Source organism: Poecilia reticulata, linkage group LG9 (assembly GCF_000633615.1).
Source record: "Poecilia reticulata strain Guanapo linkage group LG9, Guppy_female_1.0+MT, whole genome shotgun sequence".
In the NCBI taxonomy this organism is placed as follows: Eukaryota; Metazoa; Chordata; class Actinopteri; order Cyprinodontiformes; family Poeciliidae; genus Poecilia; species Poecilia reticulata.
The window spans coordinates 16,393,389-16,413,402 of NC_024339.1; the positions used below are offsets into that span (position 1 = coordinate 16,393,389).

General features: G+C 40.8%; 1 protein-coding gene across 4 annotated transcripts in view; it reads right to left on the reverse strand.

The window, feature by feature from the left end:
• sema6a (sema domain, transmembrane domain (TM), and cytoplasmic domain, (semaphorin) 6A) overlaps window positions 1-20,014 on the reverse strand; it is a 138,519-nt gene that overhangs the window by 103,208 nt on the left and 15,297 nt on the right. Inside the window, exon 1 of one of the 4 annotated variants that reach the window (XM_008418243.2) lies at window positions 7,062-7,346. The exons of the other annotated variants lie outside the window; for them this stretch is intronic. The gene's annotated coding sequence lies outside the window, so the exon portion shown is untranslated. Of the gene's footprint in view, window positions 1-7,061; window positions 7,347-20,014 lie in introns of those variants that run through there. 4 annotated transcript variants of the gene reach the window in all.

Sequence of the window (20,014 nt, forward strand, 5' to 3'; positions counted from 1 at the left end):
ATTACCAGAACATAGTGCTGCTGCAGAGTTACATTTCTAGAGACCACAGCTACTTATAATTACAGTGTTATGCAACGGGTGCTCCAATAAAATTCACAAACTTCTGCCTCATAAACAAGCAAACAAGTAAAGTGCGGGGAGTAACTCCTCAGTTTACCATCTGTATCGTCGTCTTCAGTGTGAAGTTTTTCCCTCTTATCCTCAGAAAGAGCAGCTCTAGTAATGTGCGAGGCTATTGATTTTTTTTTCTTTTCATTCTCACTTTTTGACTGGACATTATTGATTTAATTTGCTGGCTTAATTTGTGCATACAATGCGCTTTTCAGAGGAACGGTCTTTAAAAGTAATTGAAAAACCACTTTGAGACACAATAATGCCCACAAACCCGTCTTCCAGATGATTTTCAAGTAATGTGATGCTGTGGAAAGTCAAAACAAATTTTATTTCTCTGAATGTATAGAGTCTATTTTTTACTCTTTTCCAAATATGAGCATGTAGGGGTTTCCTGATCAGGATTATCTGTCCATGATGCTGATCTGACTCATTTAAGGGGAGGAGCTTGTTGACACAAAGGACCTGCTCCGATACAGCATTAAAGGTATTATAATCAACCTAAAAATGATGAAGTGCAGTGAAATCAAACACAATGTTTCGTTAGACAACAACAGATATTTCGGCTCAACTAGAGTTTCTACACAACATCTCTGACATGCTGCTCCAATTTGATGTTATCTGGGTCAAAAACACATAATTAATTTCAAAAGGAAGATCTGCTGGTGACACTCCTCCTGATGACGCCTCCTCGCAGAGCAGTTTGCTTCTAGTTTAACGTATGCATGTTTGCTCCTGATTTTAATATGACTTGTTGATGTTTCAGTGCAGTCCCAGTGAATTGTGTGCAGACAAAAAATCAGAGCTGATTAAGGAATAATAATTGCCCTGTTCTATTCTCAAGCCAACTGATCAAAAATGCCTTGATTAAGGAAAATGTCCATATTTGGCTTTGATTCATTTAAATAGGCGAGTTTTGATAAATAGGAAGATAAAAAAAATAGGACTAGGGGTTTTTCAAAGCACGCATATGGGAATGTATGCTGCAGTTCGGTGGATTCTCTTATATGTTTACTTAAAGGCAAAGAAAATTCAGCGCAGAACAGGCATTCAAAGGAATGCAAATAAATTTCCCCCTGATACCAACATGTTCTATGAAACGTCAGAAACAGCATCAGGGATGGAGAGAGTCAGGGGAGAAAACAAAAAACAGAATAAACATGCATACCTCCACCATTTGATTTCTTTCTTGTTTCTTTCTGAATGTTTAAGAATAAGCTGTGTGTGTGATATAATAATTCTCTATGCAGTTATAGCTCCCTCTCTCCAGGCACACGGCAAACCAGTCCTCTTGTGTGATCTGCATAATGCATGAAATCTCTGTATAGACTGTCTGGGGGGGAAACGAGGTTAGGCGGCAACCAAGCAAGCAAACTCCATGCATACGTGTAGAACTTGAAGTTTTAATGAATTATTACATAAGCCCACCGGTGCTTTCCTCGAGACCGAGCTGGGCTCCTTTACAATGTAACCTCTAAGCAGAGGGAAACATCCTGTTGATGCGCACGGCAATCCAATAAAAAGGAGCACGACCGCACACACACACACAAAGACGCACACTGAATGAGCACGCCACACTCGAACACACATGACGGCCTTTTTTTTGTGTGGTTCTGCCTGTCACGCTCCCTCTATCTCTTTCTCTCTTTCCTTTCCCAGTTATTCAAACACACACAACCAGAGCGGCACAATTCAGGTCCGTCATAATGAGGCTGTCACGATGAAGGACGTACAGAGAGGTAAGAGACGGCCATTCACGGCGCAGAGCCGTAGAGTCTCCTCAGCCCTCAGTCTGGCACTGGCCCCAGTGTGTTTGCAAGCGCGTTTGTGTGTGCGTGTGTGTGTGTGGGGGGTCCAAAGGAGTATGCCTGTATGGTATGACCTCAGCCAGAGACTTCCCTCCTCCTGGCCCTGACACACACACACACACACACAACGCAGAGTACTCCCAGCGTTCCTGGCAGCACCAGTTAAACTGACCGGCTCCTCCACATCTTTTGGCTGCTGGGAAACTTTCTCCGTGTTTTCCCGTATCTCTTGCTGCTTTCTTTCATCCAGGTTTTTTTTCCACAATATTTTTTTTTACTCATGTCATGAATACCGAACTGTGAAACGTGTGTATCTGGTCAGCCCCAAATCACAGCCATTAATTCTGCTTAGATTAAAAAGTTTTAAATTTTGCTAATTTCCTAACAAAGCAGTTCGGAAAGAGGATTAGAACCACTGAGAGGAAAAGAATGAATTCTGACTATTTTCTCTGAATTCTGATTTTAATCTCAGAGACTTTTTGAATTCAGGATTCTGGGGAAAAAAATTCTGACATTACAGATAAAATTCTGAAGAAAATGTCAGAATATGTTTCTTTCTTTTGTCAGTTACCCTAATCCTTTTTTGTATGAAGGGGTAAGTTTCAGTCTGGAAAACTAAAGTTCACTCAAGGCATTGTTTTAGTGTAAAATATGTTCAGATAGGTTCATAGATAAATAGACAGATGGATTGACACAATGGATGGATGGACGGAGTAAACAGACCAAGAAATACAAGGATACACAATTTGAAAAGAAAAAAAATCATGAAGCTCATAAAATCCCGACAAATTTAGAAAAGCCTAAAATATGCAACAATGCGACGTCAAACCTCACAAAACCCCAAATACCTTGACAAATTGCTTCTGATCCAATAAAAATAATTTTCTTTCATCTGTGCTCAGGTTGTCATCATCTCTCCTCCAAAAATGGCCTTAAATATACAATGAATCATTTCCTTTGAGCTTTCGCTAAAGGCAGAATCTGAAATTTGCATGATTCATGGCAAGCGATGTATTGTACAGTTCTGTTCATGGCTGCTGCATAATTTATCTGCATTACAGGATTATATCCCAGCAATGCAAATATTAGATCCCTGAAAACAAAGTATATGTTAAATTTGAATGAGCTCATCTTGTGCGCAGCAAGGAGGAAAAGCTTAGACACTGGAAGAACCCTGATCTTTGTTTAGCACATCTGATGAAGCAGTTATTTCCTTCCTGTGAGGACATTCGTCATAATGCAAAATGTCAAACTCAGAGCAGAATAGACACCTGACTCGCAGATTAATGGGGTAACCTTCCTCGATAAGAATGAGAACCTGCAGGACAGGATGCCCAGTGGTTCCAAAGAGCTGTCTCAAAAAGGGTGTAGGGATGCCTTGCTAAATGAATTATAGATCTCTTGAATCCCCCCCACCCTTTTTCTCCACGTCTGTCTCCTTTTCTCTCTTCGTCTGTCAAAATGTGATGAGCAAAGAAACTTAGGAAGCAGCTTTAAGTGTGAAACCATATCCCTCTCTGGAGGTTTTAGCCATTTTGTTGAATTTGCATCTTAACAACCTTTTCCACGTAATTGAAAAAGTGGTGTCAGAGCCCAGAGTCTTGATCTCTGATATGGTAATTACCTTCCATTTACGTGAAAGACTTTCAAGGAGTCCTGAAATCCAGAGGCAACGGATGTCTTTGAGGGGAAAAGCATAATGACCTGCATATGTCTCGTTTTTGGAAAACGATCAGAATGGTGGGATTTTTTTTCCTTTTCTTTTAGATCTGTAGTTCACATCTTTGATTATAAAATCCAGTAAAGTTGTCTAATCTTCTAACAGAAGCTGAGGGAAAGAGTCACTGATTAAAAAAATATGGTAAAAAGTTCACTTTTCATGTGGGTTTTGCCACCACTCCAAAATGATTTCCAGAAGCGAGAACGCAGCACTGGAGCTGTAGCCTCTGAAGAAACGCTGTTGGTTTGGCTGGGATGTGAGCATCTGTGCTGAAGGTGCAGAATCGCTGAGGACCAAAAAAAAAAGAAACTTCCCACTTTGTTTGTTTTAGAGAAGCACCAAGAAGGCAGCTCATGATCAACATGTGGAAACAGAGCAAGGCTACTCCTGCAGGGAGCAGCGGGAGCACTGGGGTGTTCAAAAGTATGTTCCTAGATAATTCAGCTTGTGTGTGAAAGAGAGAGAGAGAGAGAGAGAGAGAGAGAGAGAGAGAGAGAGAGCGCAAGAGAGAGAGAGAGAGAGAGCGCAAGAGAGAGAGAGCGCAAGACTATCAACAGGTAACATGAAGGCTGAAGGGAGCAGAGTGGCGGTTAGGGACCACAGCCATCTCTGAATTGTTAAAATCTGTGTAAACTTGAAACCCCTATAGTTCAAACAACAAATATCCCTTAATATGCATTAATACACATACTGGAAACTTAGCTAATATCTACAGCCTTCTTAATCTCCACCTTTATACAGTCAGTCAGGACTAAGACAAATAAATGGAGTTCTTGGACTGGTTGCCTTCAAACTCCAGCCAATAGTGTGTCAAGTAGTGTTGTACCTTAGTATTTCATGTTCCCAAGCTGCATTTGGAAAACTTAAAATAGACTGCTGTTTCCTAACGTTAGCTGCACTCACAGTGCTAACTTGTAGCATACGACACTAAAGCCCAAAAAGGTGTTTTCTATATATATATTTTTTTTTTTGTTGTAGCCCTTAAGGAGAAATCTGAATCTGTGGAAATTGTTATTGCAGATAAAAGCTTTGCAAAAGGTTCTGATAGGTGCATCTCTGTGAAAGCACAAGAAACTAAGTGACATAAAATAAAATAAAAAATAAAAAAATCCCCATCAAACACAACAAAAGCGCCTGTAAATCAAGCCTTGGCTTCACGTTGTGCGGTGTTACTAGCAATTCAGTGGAACACAGCGTTGAATGCAGAAGTCTCCCTTAACAGCTTCACAGCCTTAACAGCCCCACTAACAAGTGTTTACGCTTTGCAAATATACCAAAAATATGACAGTCGGACCTCTGCTGGATCTGGCAGCTTTCATGATTGGATCAACAATATCTCTCATCTGTGGCCATAGATGCCAATACTGCAAAATATCAACACAGATGGATGAGATAGAGTACTTTAATGAAGACAGACAAATGTGTCTGTCTCAGGTAATAGCAAATATTAACATGGTGCAATTTTTCCCCTGGAACCTTTTCACTTATCCTCAGGTTTCAACCACCAACTTCCATTATCTTATTGTGATTTTATGTAAAGTAGATCAGACCTGCATTGCAGTCAGGAGACAGTTTTTGACTGTTTTTATTTTTAATGTTGCTCAAGCTCAGTCAGATTCGAATGGAGAGCCTTTGAGAAAAGCAAATGTCAAGTATTGCAACAGATTATCTTACTTATTTCAAGGATAATCTCTTGAGATGCAGCATCTGATTTTGGAGTGTGTCCTTACAAAACATAAACACAATCAACAAATAATAAAAATTCCCAGTTGTAAGTAAATAAATGAAATGTTTCTGGGAGCACCACTGATACCGAGGAGTTCATTCAGCCATTTTATTCAGATGTGTTGCACCAGAAACACATTTAAGAGTTGCAGGACACCAGACCTTGAGGACTGGAGTTGAAGACCCCTCAGCTTAACAGTTCTGTTGTAGCTCTGGTTGTATGTTTGGGGTCGTTGTATTGGAAGGTGAGCCTCCACCCCAGTTTTAGGCAGCTTCTAACAGGTGTTTTTGAGGAATAGCGCCATCTATCTACTCATGCTGAATAAAAATATTCCCGCATCATGATGCTGCTACCGCCATGTTTCACTGTGAGGTTGGTGTGTTCAGGTTGTTGAGCCGTATTAGTTTTCCTCAATGCATAAAGTTACATTTTGGTCTGAGCTGACCAGAGTATCGTCCTCTGAGTTTCATGATTCTGTTTGTTCACAATATTTTCCAACAAGCTTTCACTAAACAGCTGTGTTTATTTAAGGGTGTCAGATTGAAGGGGTTTGATACAAATGTGCCATACTTTTTGATATTTTATTTGTAAACAACTATCCCGTAAGAAAGGCAATGTGCTTTACTAACTCCTGATCCTTCAGACCACAGTTTTACAAAAAATATATAGTTTTAGCTGTGTGGTTAAGAGGTTAAAAGGCAATTATGTTACAAAAGAAAGCATTTTTTTGATTTTCTGTGCTTGGCCCACAGCGCTGCACGCAATCGCTTTTACACAGCCATCAACACAATCACTTGATTAACTTCAGAGTGATTTTTCAATTAAATTGCTCATTTTGAGAGCCAGTCCAGCCACTAATCATAGCCAGAAGGAGAGGGGAATAATGTGAGGGGGGGCATCTAAAGGAAAACTGTGACAAATTAAATGATCCAAAACACCTTTGTAGCTGCAATTCTCTAATTTATGTTCTTTATAGCTATTAAAAACAAACTATTAATTTTTGCCTCTTCAGCTCTTTTTGGCCGCCCGAGATGCCTGAAACTAGATTAAATATTGTTTGGGTCAAAAAGGCTAAAAGGCTCATAAAAGCTGCTGGAGGGGAAAAGTGATCAAATGAAGCCTTTACTTACTGCAAAAACACACACACGTCGTCCCCAGTAGTACTGATGTTTCTCCCTTTATTGTCAGGGTCTGTTTGTCCTCCCCTTTTCCTAGTTTCTTAGTTTGTTTTCCTTTAGTTAGTTTTATTTCCMCCTGTCCCTGGAACCACCACTTCTCAAGACATCCAGCAGATGTCACCCATGCTCCACCCCTGAGAAGTGTCCTGGTTCAACCCGGACACACACCTGCAGCTGGTTNTCCCGTTGGCAGTAGAAGAACCGGTCCGCCGATTCGGCTTCGCCACCAGCTCCCTGACTCTTCAATAAACATCATTGTTTCTGACTCGCTCTGTCTGATTGTGTTCTTGCATGTGGGTTCGCAACCTTAAAGCCAACATGACATTTATGTCCCCATCAGAGCCATGGTGCTAATTGCGTTCATGACACTACCCCTTGGTATACATGTAAGTCTTCCTCTAAGTCCCAATCAATACAGTTTGTTAAAGAGCCACTAATGTCTGTGGCTCCATGCCTCGCAGACACTAACGACCTCACTCTGGATGCAGCTACGACAGCTGAAGACACTCAGTACACACTGCGATCGATGCTTTCTCATGCCGTCTCTGTGTTCTTCCCGCTGTCCGTCTCACTGACCGTCTGTTTTTATCTCCCATGCCAATCTTTCCCGTTCCTTTCACCCCTCATCTCAGCATCTTATCTCTCACCCGTCTGCTAACAAAGTAATCCTTCTGTCTTTTACCCCACACACTTTCCCTCTCTATCTGCTCTCCTCATCTTTTCCATTCCTCTCTCAATCATTCACTTTGTCAATCTCAATATTTTTCTGTCTGTTTTATTATTCTTCATCATCTTCTTCTTCTTCTTCTGTCCCCCCTCCCTCTGTCTATCTCAGCCCAGCCAACAGCTTCATTGTCCTCGGGTCGGGGTGAACAATGTCGTCCCACATGGGGCCCCACAGCGGTCCCGGCCGGGGAGCACCAGAGAACACCCATAACTCAATGTTTCAGCGGGGCCGCCGGATAAAGGGAAGCCTCACACATGGCTGACTATGTGGGTCAGCCTTGGATCATTTAAAGAGGAGGAGGCCAGCAACTGGCACCAGAATCCCCTACTGAGTGTGTGTATATGCGAGCGTGTGAATGAGAGAGTGGGTGAGTGTGTCATGTTCCCTTGCAACGTAGTGGTGAGCAACCCCCTGCCCCATACTCCTCCACCTTCCCAACTCCAGTTCATCCACGCCAGCTATCCTATGGGAAACCTGCTCATCCCCATAACCGCTTCCCTGCACCCCCTATCCTCCACACAGTCGCACCCCAATGCCTTTGTGAGCAGCGGGGACAAAACAGGGGGCTGTTTGGGGCCACCAATTAGTCCTTCCCCATGGGGTGACATGACCAATGAATAGAAGGAACCCCCAAACTGTCCACGCATATAATCTCAACCTCCCTTTTAGAGTCATAGTCACACAGATTCAACTTTGTTTTCAGAAAGCTCCTCTTGATTTAAAGGCACGGTCCACTGGTCCAAAAAACGAGCATCCGGAAGCCACTGAGTCACTTTGTCTGAAGAATGGGATGGGACTTGTTCTCGACTCTGTCTGTGTAAAGACAGCTTTGGGAGGGACGGGGCAGTGGGTTAAGAGAAGGTGAGGTTTTCCCATCAATCACCAAGTGACATAAACAACAATAGCAACTTGGAATCCATTACCTAAATAAACAATGACATAGCAGGAGAGTCTGCTGCAGCAACTTAAGACGAAGGGGCAGACTATGTAAACTAAAGTGCCGATTGAACTGACGCAGGGGGAACAATCAAATGAACAATCAGACTGCTGGTGAACCGAAACGCATGTCACAGTGACGAAATGTCTCAATAGCTGCTTTATTGCTTCAACGGGGCCCCCAGCCCCCATTTCTGATTGGTGCTAAATTTGGTTTTAAAGACAGAGATGAAAGATTTTTAAAGCACTGGGATGCTTTTTAATTTAGCTTCTAATTTCTTCCTGTGTGGAGTTTGATTTCATAAATCTAAATAATTAGCATTTAATTGGATTTTTTTTTAATCCAAAGACAGCAATTCACCATGTCATAGTGAGTTTATACATGCAAGATCAGAAATACAGTTACTTTTACACAACTTGCTATGCTCGATAAATTAGCTGATATTAGCATTGTAAAGTTTGTAAATTTAAGTTAAAACGTTAGTGTTGGTCAACATGCTAATGTTAACATATCAGTCAGTATTTAGCCAGTGATAGCAAATAAGGACGTGATGGAAGTGAGCAGCAAAACAGAGGGAGACTTATCTCAGACTGACAGGGAGGAAGACAAGTCTGAGATACAACTGGACACAAGTTTCCTCTGGAAACCTCCTCCGGTTATTTCCTATACAAAGTTTAAGGTTGTACAGCAGCCACACAATGAAATAAATACAAAATAAACATGCAGTCAGGACTTATTGGGACATAATTCCAATGTGAAGTGAGATCATGTTTACTCTGACGGTGTACCAAATCTAACATCAATTACTTTTGCTTTCAATTTACCGTAGAAACAAACTGCAGCTGTGTTTATTCCAAAATGATGCTCATAAAGAAGTAATTTTATTAAAAGAAATCCAAAATGACAAACACAAGCAGAAAACGGGGTACTCTCCACAGGCAGGAATGGGCTCATTGCTTATCAACAACAGTCCTCCATCGAGCCGTTTAATGCTTAGTTTCAGACACAAGCTGCATTTCATATTTATTCCAGCCGACATACCTGAGGAATGCTTTTCCATTTCCAAATGTTGCAGAAGGGCAAGGCTCCCTGAGCCTGTAATTTACGGACAACAATTTACTGCCTTAAACACAAAGCAGAATCTTCAGCTGAAGGTCGGGGCATGGCGGTACGAGGCTGGCAGTGTCACTAAAAGCCTTTTCCACTGATCTCCCTGCACACTGTTATTTGTTTTGTGCCACGATACAGCTGCTAGGCCATCTAAAGGTGAAATCCGCAGGGTGGAGATGCTTTGAGGGTTCCCGCTGAGGAAGGGTGGAGCAGTGGATGCTGCCTGGCAATAGATCAATGACTAAGTTCCCACAGAGAGATATAGGGAGAACAGGGGGGACACTGCAGCTGGGCCCTTAAAATAGCTCCCCCCAATTTCAGCACAGCGTCAGTCCAAATAATGACTCGCCTATCCAAGATCTGCTGAGGTCCTTTCGATCCGGACTACCTTATGACCTCTGCAGCGAGTGGAAACAGAAGGAGACATCGCACAGTGAAAGATGGACATGACTGGTGTTCATTTCAGCAAGAAATTTGGGTGTAAAGTGGCTCAGGAACCCACGCACAGCTTGTGTGTGTGCTGCAAGTTCATGAATGTGCAGAGCGTCTGCGTCATCCATCAAACTTGTCAGATTAGAAGCTTACGGGTAGCGACTTCAGGGGAATGTCAGGCAGGCAAACAACCTCCCACCCACGTTCTTTTCATTCTTTTCCCCTCTGACACTCTGTCCACTTAACACAGTGTGTTTGATAACTATGTGACAGGAGCAGTTTGATATTATTATGATTATAAAAGCCTAGAAAAATAAGAAATTATCAAAGTTTTAGAGCTGTTTGCATGTCATGCAACGATTAATCCTTATTGATCTCAGTCGGTGTAAATTTAGCTGGAAATTATTCACGTCGAAAGGTTATCATAGTTTGTTTTCAGCAAGGAAATATTTCCTTTTTAAGGTTTGCACCTAATCTATCAGGATATTCCTATGAAATTATTTATTATTAAGTAATGTTCTGGTTTTCCCCGGGTAAAAAATAGTACTTTGTGGAAAAAAAAAAAGAATTTTACTGTAAATAATTTGTTTCTGCAAACATAATGTCATAATTTGTCCATCAGACTGTCTTAAACATTAAGTTTTGTCCTGTGCCTATATTTATACCTCCCTTGAGGACATAAAGGTTTCTCTCCACCTTCTAATACATAACGTTTTAAACAAGGCAGATAATATGAAGTTCATATTTTGCTACAAAGTATAGTTTTTATATGTAATTGTGATGCAGCCAAATAAAAAAAATACTAGACTCGGCTCTTTCTGTGACCCAGAAGATAAAACAGCAAATCAGCAACCAATGAGCATATAAATGGAAGAATAAATAAAATGTGACTAAATAATTAAAAATATGATGATTCTGGACAAGTCATCTCATTAGGAAGAGAAATTTCAAGTAGCTTTCATGTTATTGTGTTGTGCATTCACCAATAAGGCTTTTTTTCTTTTCATCTAGACAGATTCCACTGCAGAAAGCAACTTTTCCCAAAACAAAGCATCGTCCCTTTTCCTTCCTCTCTCTGTCTTTATTAAAATTTCCTCTAGTTTTATCCCCTACTGCTCTGAACATTTCTCCTGTCCTATTTCTCCGTCCACTCCTTTCTCCACTAACCCTCCTCCCACCGTCTTCGGCCTGAGCTTTCTCAGGGTCAATTAAGCTACAGTAACTAAACAGCCTTGCACCCTGTCACATTCCATCCAGGCGTCCTCTGTGAGGGACTACAACTTTCTCTAAAACAAACGGGCTCTGAAGGAGCCAGCTTCTGTGGCTATTACCATATGAACAACTCACTTCCTAAAGCACAATGAACTACCTTGACAGAGCTTCTTTGGCCTCCGGCTGTCCTTCGTGGAACTGTGTTATTAATGGGGCATAAAGGAGGGTCTGGCTGCCCTGGTTTTCTTCTCCTGCTCTGGGTTGGTCTACCTGGCTCTGCTTTCCCAGCACTGCAAAACTCTCCTCAGAAGAGAACAACTAAGCAGCACAGACACTCACTTTCACTCACCTAAAATACACACAAGTGCACAGAACATGAGACAGGAAGCAAAAACAGAGAAAAATGTAAAAGTTTAAACTAAAAACAGACTAATTGCTGCAAAAATTCATCCATCTACTCCTCCACCCAGTTAAGTCTTTTCCAAAGGACAATAAGCAATAGGCGAAGCACACTTTAGACGAGTTGCCAGCCATTACTGGACAAAAAAAAACACACATTGGACTTGGTTTTCAATTCAAAGTGGGCAGCCTAAGTTGTATGTATGGGAAAACAAGCAATAAAACATATGCATATATAACAAGAGCATTTAAACGCCTCACTGCATGTCCCCAACCCACAGCTTTCCCGTTCCAACATCTGTGTCCTTATGTAGCCTTAGTCAATGAGAGGAGGGCGTCCTTTATTGGAATCTCTTTGTGTTTTGCAGATGAGGCGATAACTTGTACAGCATGTATTGGATCAGGAAACAACTGAGTGTGAAGTAACCAGTATGAGAGTCAACTCCTCTAGCTCCGATTTACTAGACACCCAGTATTCAAGGGGTTAGGGACCAACAATAAGAACTCATGAATACTTGAAATCCTTCTAGAAACAATTAGAACTACCCGTCTAATGGTTCAAACACCAAATATACTGTAACTTAACATGTATTAATACACACACCTTATCTACCTGTCAGTCTTCCTTATCTTCCCTCTTTGTGGTACAGCCAGTCAGTGCAAAGTAAAATCAATGCCTCTTCTGAATTGGCTGTTCTGGGAACACCAGCCAATAGTCTCAAGTCGCATTGCACGCAGGTATTTCTGCCTCCCAAGCCCCAGTTTTAGATATGCTCTAAAAAAATCCATGAACAGGTGAATTTTCCCCAAATAATTAGAGTAGGGGGGTCTGCAAATACTCAAACCGTGAATAGGTGGGGTTCACTGAACCAACTCTTATGGTCCTAAAATATGGACCATGAACAATGAGCAACCCCAGTTAAATGATAGGCTGAAAGGAGCTTCCTCTGTACTCAGTCTTGGAAATATGCTGAAAAGCTCCACCATTAACGGAGGCTCAGAGTAGAGCTGTTGTGGTTGTTTAAGCATTGGATCAGTGCGCTTCCTGGTTGCCTCACTTTGGAGGTTTTTAACAGATTTTCCACTGGGACACAATCCGTTTGAAGATTTATGTAAACCTCTGGCCTGAGGTGACACTGGGATCCAGAGTAGCTTGGAGAATGTCGACGGGAGGAGAGATACTTGTTAACGATCTCTGATATAGCAAAGGATGGGTAGATAGACCCATCCTTTTCTCCCCTACGGAAACATTCAAGACCTTATGAAATGTCAGCAGTTAGCATTTTAAAAAAGAAAGCAAAAATGAACATGTCTTTGTCCTAGCATTCAGCCTGTTATGGGTTTTGCATAACTGTACGCTTCTCTTACTCTCCACTAAAACACAGTTCTAACTCAGGGTATTAAGTCAAAAGCTTTTCAATGTGCCTTTCAAAAGACCCACCAGAAGTAAAAAACATCCTCTTAAGCACAATAAACTGCGTGGGTTTCTCAAAGGATTTATAAAGACTGCATTAAAAAACTAACAAGAACATTAGCAACAGCGCCGTACTGGATGCCAGAGAGCAGAAAGAGAATGATTTCTACAGTAATCCTGTTCCAGGAAACCGAAGAACAAATCTGGAACAGCGATTGTTCCCAAAGTGCCACTAAAAGCTGCTGTCCTGTCTTATCTTTGCAAAATAACTGTGCACAAGGACAAGAGTAATATTTCCCAGTCCACCTGCAGGAAAGACAATCAGGCTTTACCATAATCTGATCCTATTTTCTGTATTTCTATACCCAAAAGGCTCAGAAAGAAAGCTTGCTGCTGCACGGAGTGAACCACAGAAAGAGGAAGTATCGCATGCTTTAGTTGGGCAGCCAACATGAGTTTGTTTGTCTTATCTTTACATTTGATCTGTTCAGGGGGAGGACGCCTGGTTGAATGGTTCTTTGTGATTTCCCACCACAGCTTATAGCCTGCATGCTCGGAGCGCAGACTGGGTGGGCAGAAATACAATCAGATCTGACTGAACACTAAACAACGGTGGAGAGAACAAAACCAGATCTATAGCATGTCAAAAGTCGTGCTGTCGATTTGACTTAGTGTTCATAGCTTGGCCACTCTCTAATGTTCGCTTTCATGAACTTATTGTAATTGAAAGAAGCAGCAGATGGTGTTGTAAAGTGTTATATTTTGCAGCAATATTGTAACACGCCTAGTTTTAGAACTCCCAGTTGAGCTGTAGGGAGCGATGGTGCCAAAAACAGTCAAACCAGGAAAATCCTGCATTTATGGTAAATTAGGTTTGCTTGTCTTCTGTTGGCTAAAACATTGGTTGGTAACACTTTATTTGAAGGGGGTGAATAAGACTGTCATAAACATAACATAACACCTGTCATAAACATGAATAAGCCTTAATGAATATTTATGACTGTTGTCATAAACCGTCATTCGGTAAATTATGACACTTCTAATACAAAGTTGACATTATTCAAAATGTCTTTGTTATGATAACTTGATATTAACCAACAAATTATTACTGATATAAAATTGTTATAAAAGTATTACTGATTGCACTTTAAAAATTAGATAACTTTATGTTATTAAAGGTAAAGTTTAAACAGTAATGATTTCTGACGGTTTATGACAACAGTCATAAATATTCATAAAGACTTCTTCATGTCCATGACATGTGTTATGTTATGTTTATGACAGTGCCATGTCAGTCTTATTCACGCCCCTTCAATGGGTAACCAAGTGTTACCCATTGGTTTTCTAGTAATATATAGAGCCTTGCAAACATACTCATCCTCATTGAACTTGTTCACTTTAGACATTTTTTCACAATCTTCAAAACATATAACACAAAGAAGCACGTGACTGTCAATTGGAATTAAAATATGCATGTTTTTCTTATTTTTATTTTTTAAATACAAATCTGAAAAGAGCAAAGTGCATTTGTTGTTTCCCCAGGTCCTCGCTGGCTTGAACCGCCATTTGACGTCACTACAGCTGCAAGTCATTTACAGCTACTTTGCACATCTACAGACTGAACTGTTACCCCATGCTTTAGCTCAAGATAAGCCAGACTGACTGGAGAATGAATATCTGTGAAAAATAATTTTCAAATCTTGCCACAATTCTCAATTGGATTTAGATTTGGACTTTGACTGGATAATTTTTTATATTAATATTCTTTGATCTAAACTACTCAAATATGTTGCCTCACCTTATGAAAAAGACTTATGATAAAAATAAATACATCTATCATGGGTCCTTTGTTGTCATTTTAAAGAACCGCCATTTTACTTCTATTGTAAAATTTTAAAGTACAGAAAAAGATAAAAATCTGACCTAAAAGAGGATATTTTCCTCTACTGGAGGCTGATATTTATCAAAAACTTTCTAAAAAGAAAATAACATTACTGTTATTAGTTATTAAGTCTTTTGAACCATGTATCCTTACAACATGATACTGCCAAACCACATTTTATTATGGCAATAAATGGCCTTTAGTTTTCCTACATACATACAGTTAAGGGGTATCAGAGTAAAGGAAGCTAAAAATAAATGCAAGCCACACTTTTCAGTTTTTTTTTTTTTTTGTTTGTTTGAAAAACATTTTGAGAAAGTCTTCTTACTTACACAAAACAAAAAAGCTTTACTTTGTGTTAGTCCTTTACATTCTAATTAAAAAGTGAGAAGATGAACAAAAAGGTCAGGGCATTTGAAGACTTTTCCTGCACACTAGATGAACAACTATGACTGGGAAGAAAGATGAGACTGCTACATAAAATTATTTCTTTGTTCTCAAACATGACTCAGACACTCATCACACCCTCCTAATGAAGACATTTGATCCTGCCTCTTCATCAGCCTGACCAAGCAGCTTCGGTAATTCCACCATCATTTGCTGCCATTGAAACCCTGGTCGGTCACCTAACACATTAATCCATTAACCGCTTCAGTCCTACAGTCCACAGGTCCCAGCTGACCCCTCGTTAAACTGTGTTTCTCAAGTCTGATTCCGGCGGAAAACAAATAAAACCCGAGTCAGAGAATCCGGCTTCTCGTGGATCACATCTTTATCCGATCATGGAGTCATCCGATTCCCCGGCACATGTCCGAGTCGCTGATACGTGATACGTGGAATCCAGCCCAGAGCCCCGATCGTAGATACCGGGCAGGCATGACACAGCGTGCCTCTAACCTGAGGCAGCATGAGGCTTGGGGAGCTTTTATCTTAAATTTATGTTCTGCCTGTTTGCACCAACCTGGCTGTTTGCTGGATTTGATTTAGGATATCTTAAATTCATAACCACTACATTGCTGTCAACATTTGCCAAAAAGCATTTTATCTCATACACTTATTTGTCCATCTGCTATGAAGCCCCTCAGAGATGGATAAAGTTGCGTCCTCTGCGAGGAGGTAATAAAATCCACTATTTGTTCTCTTATACAAATGGCTGTAATACAGGTGCGCCTCTCTTTCTGTCCGTTTGAGAGATAGCTATCAGTTAAAAGGGTAACCAAACCCCCTTCGCTAATCAACACACACTTTTTTCCCCCTCTACGTCGTGCTCTTCATTACATCCCTCTGTGAATAACATCTCCATTTAGCTCTGTTTACTAGAAGCATATGGTAGGCCGCTCCGCAGTCAGCAAGCTGTTCCTATGACTAACCTTTCCTCTGTGGGCTTTCTGTTGCCGCACTCCCATGACCACATCATATGATGACGATTTGCGAGCCTATCTGAACCATGAGCTGAACCCATGATAAAAGCGGTTTTGTCCTGAAAGAGGAAGTGTGGAAGTAGGGAAAACACAAGAGGAGAAAAAAAAAAAAAGGATTTATGATTCTATTGATCACAATCTCGCCATCTGTTTCTGCACCCTCCTTTTAGATGTAACACAATGCATCCCTGGGAATTAATAACCACATCTAATGGCTATAAAAAGCTCCAGAGAATCGGTTAACATTCTAGCCACTAAAATCAATATCCACCCCAGCCACAATCTTTATTTAATCTCAATATGGTGGCACAAGGAATTAAGGATGAAAAAGCTGATGTAAAACTACTCAGTTGGAACAGAAAAGGACAACTGATCCATTTAGATTATCTTAAATTGACCAAAGCATTCTTGTTCCTATATCCTTTGGATAAAAATAGCACCTGGCTGTCTATTTCGGTATCACTAAGGACCCCAAACAGCGATTTATCAATTAATTAATTAAAAGCATCTCTTGTGTGCTCATCCTTTCCATTCAGACGGATGCTGTTGTCATCTGTGGTAATTAGCCCAGCCTTAAAAGCATGAAAATCACTGTGAAGAAGGAGTAACTACCCGACTGCCCCTAGGGTGGGACAAGCAATGAGAACATTAAAACTGAAAGTCAGGCCTCATTATGCAAGAGGGGAGGGAGAAAAACGCTCTGCAGGTAATTGAGGCGATGCAGGCAGCATCTTACAATCACTGTGAGTAAGACTGAGAAGCAGATATGAAGTGGACAGGAAAATAACCGAAACCCTGCAGTGGTCTGCTCCCTGTAATCAGCATGCCTCTCAGTTCAGAATGAAAAATGGGGGCTTAGGAGCGAGTGTGTCTATAAAAAAAAGGCCTCTGCAAAATTCAAATAACGGTGCAACAACGGAGAGTTACGCTGTCACACTAAGGTTAGAAGTCAGAGTAAAGTGTTTTGTTTTTCAGAATTTGTGTTTTCAGCCCACTGAGTTATAACTTGATCATTTAAAAATCACGTTTCACTGTAATTATAGCTAAAAGTCTTCTGAGATGTGTCTCTACCAGCTTCATCTACAAACTGAGATGTTTGCCTTTTCTTCTTTGCACACTACCTCAAGTTCAGGCAGCCTTGGTGGAGAGCTTTCATGAAGGTGAGAGTTAAGGAGTTAATTTGATTTTGCAGCTTCTAGCAGGTTTTCTCCCAGGATTGTCCTGTATTTTTGCTCCACCCGTCTTTACATAAACTCTGACAAGCTTCCCTGCTGCTGCTGAAGAAGAAATGCATCCCAGTACCACAATGCTGCCACCACCATGTTTCACCAGAGAGACCGTGTGTGTTAGAGGTATTTTGCTGCATCGTTTTACACTCTGTCCAGGTTGTAACAGTAGGTGGACAGCCAGGGTTTGGCCTATTTGCAGTTGACTCATAGGATTAATTGAACTGATCTCCATGAGATGTTCAAAGATTTGGATATTAGTTTATGACCTAACTCAGCTTTAAACTTTCTCCAAGACGTGTCTGCTGTGTTCTTTGGTCTTCATAATGCTGTTTGTTCACTAATGTTCTCTAACAAACCTCTAAGACTTTAATAGAACTGCTGGATTTACAAATCCATTCAATAAATTATAATATTATAAAAAGTCCTGTAGTTTCAGTACTTTTATCACCAAGATAAACACGTTCTATTGATTAATTGCACACACAAACTAAGCAATTTATGTTAATTATGATTATTTTCCATTTAGTTAATGAAAACATGACATTTAAAATTAGAGCATTATACGTCAGACCAATCAAAAAACATTTTATAATAAAGAAACATGTTTTATTGTGAAAAATATGCTAATACCACCTTAGAGGTTGTTATGTTCAAAAGGTTCTTTTAATCGAACAAATGAAACTAATCAGAAAGTGGAAACAGCTGGATTCTGCTTACTAATTAGGTTACTTCAAACAGTTGCTTCCATTGGATTTTATTTAGGGGTATCATGGTAGTGGATGTCTGATCTGAAAAAGAATAAGGAATGAAAGGCATATGCTATGTTCCTTTGTTTGACCTGCCAAAGGTCTGTGGTTGTAACTTGACAAAATGTGAAAAGTTTTAAATGCGCATTAACACTTTTGCGAGGCTGTATATTCTGGCGCTAAATGCATTTCAAGCTTGTCACCTCACTGCTCAGATGTCACCAGTCAGCTGCCTCTAAAGCTTGATTTATCGAGTCCAAATGTTTGAGCATACTTGCGTCCAAGGTTGAGTGAACTCCAGTGTACACAAAGAAGCTGTTTATAGGCAACCACATCCTCGTTCTTCACGGTATTGCAATGACACCCGATGCATGTCTCGGCCGTCTGTCTTATCTGTGACTGTTCATTTACCAGAAGTCTGGGTCATCCAGAGTTAACTGCAGAGCACACACGCAGCGAGCGCAAGCGCACACTGAGTCCTTCACCTGTTAATGTGTGAAACGAATGACTGCTGCAGCGGCGCCACTGTGAGCACACCACCGTGTCCCGTCTTATCAGCTGGCTGCATGAAAAACAAAAAAACAAACTAAAAAGGCCTGTTTGTTCTAGACAGAGTCTGCAACAATCAAGTAGTTTTGCTAGAGGGAATTCAGTTGGGCCCAGGATGGCGGTAGCTCACAAGGCTGAGCAGAAAAACTCAGTGCAGCATCAGGGGGAGGATGAAGATCAAAGACAGGTATGGGCTGAATGACACAATAGGCCTACGCCACAGAATCGGCTTAACTCTACAAACTCACAATCTTATCTAGGTCAGAGCTGCACCTCTGAAGAATCATCCCACCTCTCTTTCCTGCCAGCTTGATGTCTTTGTTGTTATGTGCCATGATGTAATGTACTGTAATTTTGCAGAGTAAACTCAAGATGGAGAGCAGATTGCTGAATTTATTTTCTACAGAGCAACCAAGGCGACGGGGACAACCGTTTCTTTGAAATGTGAGCCGCGGCAACCAGAGAAAAATCTGTTTGCAGCTCTAATTAACCTTTAAATCAAAGTTTAAACCAGCTAAAAATGTGTTTACACTCTTCTACTGCATCTCTAAAGTAGAAACAGCAAACAGAAGAGCATTTGATGAATTACAATTAGCTGGAAAAGCTGAAAAAAGAGCCATTACGCACCAGTGAGACCCAGCTACTCCATGTAAATGATTAAGATGTTGTCTCACTTGTCTCTTGGTGCTCCTATCTGGTTACAAGGCTAGTATTACTGGAGTAGCTAGCATTACTAGATCCAATGCGTGCACTCTTATCTCAAATGTGCTCCGGCCCGAAACAGAGCCACACAAAAGGATAAAAAGAGACAGACGGAGAGGAAGAGAGAAACTTAGGAGGCTGACTAATGGATTGGCCGTCTTCTGTTTTTCAGACCTGATGGACTGCTGAGAATGTCACGTTAAAGCCTTCATGCAAACAGGATTTGATGCCGAAAAAGCACGCACTCATCAGACTAATCTGTCAAAACGGAGTTAATTCGCTGTGATGATGTCCCACCAGCTTTGACTCATCTAAACTGTCGTCACAGTTTAGATGCGCCCGGCCACGCTTCCTCGCTTAAATTGCAAATCCAATTAAATAATCAAGAATGAAATTGCTGTTTATTACGCATAAGATAAAAGGAACATTTAAATGAAATGAAGCGAATATATAGCGAACTTATCAGTGCGACAGGTGAGATTTGAAAGGACAAAACAGCAAATAACTAAACCAGCATTCCTGCATGTTTTTCATGAAAAAAAAAAGACTTGTCTAGATTCAACTTTCTAGAGTTCACTGTCCTGGACAGCTACCTTAATATTTAGGATACTAGAAATTACAGAGAATCAACAAATATGTATGCAGCAAAGTTGGCTTTAAGGAAGGAAGGAAGGAAGGAAGGAAGGAAGGAAGGAAGGAAGGAAGGAAGGA